Source organism: Loa loa (assembly GCF_000183805.2).
Source record: "Loa loa unplaced genomic scaffold supercont3.380, whole genome shotgun sequence".
NCBI lineage: Eukaryota > Metazoa > Nematoda > Chromadorea > Rhabditida > Onchocercidae > Loa > Loa loa.
In genome coordinates this window covers 48,422-49,959 of record NW_018108560.1, presented here as the reverse complement: position 1 = coordinate 49,959, position 1,538 = coordinate 48,422, and positions in this window count along the sequence as shown.

Below are 1,538 nucleotides of genomic sequence, written 5' to 3'. Positions count from 1 at the left end.
TCTTATCAAAAAAACTACGATAAACTTCTTTTATCAAGAAAATTACGATAATCTTTTATCAAAAAAAAAAAACTACGATAAACTTCTTTTATCAAAAAAACTACGATAACCATTTATCAAAAAAACTACGATAAACTTTTTTTATCAAAAAAATTACGATAATCTTTTATCAAAAAAACTACGATAAACTTTTATCAAATTTTATCGACAAAAAAAAAAGGGAAAAAGAACTATAATAAACTTATCATTGAATGAAAATAATGAATACTTCAATTATAAAACTTTTTCCCCCCCCACCCCAATATGTCAACTGAAAAAAAATATTTTATGATTTGTTATCAAATAAAAACGAAAAAAACTTTTTGCGCCCTTATATGATTAATTTTACGTGATTTCCTTCTTTACGTATTGCACTTTTTCACGTACTTCACGTAATTCCACGTAATTCACTTTATTTGATAACAGATCATAAAAAAATATTCATTTTCACGTTTTACGTATTTCATTTTTTTCTTTCAATCCCTATCACGTCAGATTGCAAAAAAAAAAAAAATTAATCCGTTTTTCTTTTATTTGGTTCATTTCTGTTATTTTTTGCCTCTTTTTTTTCATGTTCTTTTTCTTTTTTCTAGTTTTACGTGATCTAACTCTACCGTTCTAGTTTTACGTGATCTAACTCTACCGTTCTAGTTTTACGTGATCTAAACTTTACTATTCTAGTTTTACGTGATCTAACCTTACTGTTATGCAATTTATTTATTTTTTTTTTACTTTTCAACGTGGTTTGCTTTTTCTTTTTTAGTTTACGTCATCGAATTTTTGTCATTTTACGTGAAGCATTTTTTTTTTCACTGTTCCATATGATTACTTTTATTTATACTCATCTAATATTTTACTCTTTCACGTGATCTGCTAGAATTATTCCATACAACAAATATTCTCACATTTTCTGTAATTTTTTTTTTTAAAAAAAGTTTGTCTTTTATTTCATCGGTAACATCCAGAATGATTAATTAGCTTCCGGTAAACTTTGCTTTTTTTTTGTTTTGCCATATATCAATTACTTCAAATTTTAACACTTTTGAAAATATTTAATTTGACAAAAAAATAATTGACAAATATTTATTGAAAGTTATCGAATAATTTTATTTAATTTAACATTTACATTTCAAATTGATAAATTAATCCATTAATAATATATTTGCTCATTTTTTATTCATTCATATATTCTCATTATCAATATACGATACGATATTATTATTATTGATTAAATCAATAAATAATCCCTTCTTTTTTAATTTCAAATTAAAATTTTAATTTTTTGCTTTTTTTTCTTTTGTTACTAATTTTTCTCATTTACAAATTTCCAGAAAAAAAAAAGTGTCATTATGATGTCATCCATTTATATATAATTCGTTCAGATTGCATGACACAAAGAGAAATGAATGTAAAAAAAAAAGAAGAGGTAAATTATTGACAAATTTAAGATGCGTTTTTAAAATTTCAATCAATTCGTAAATCTTACTGTCACATTTTTT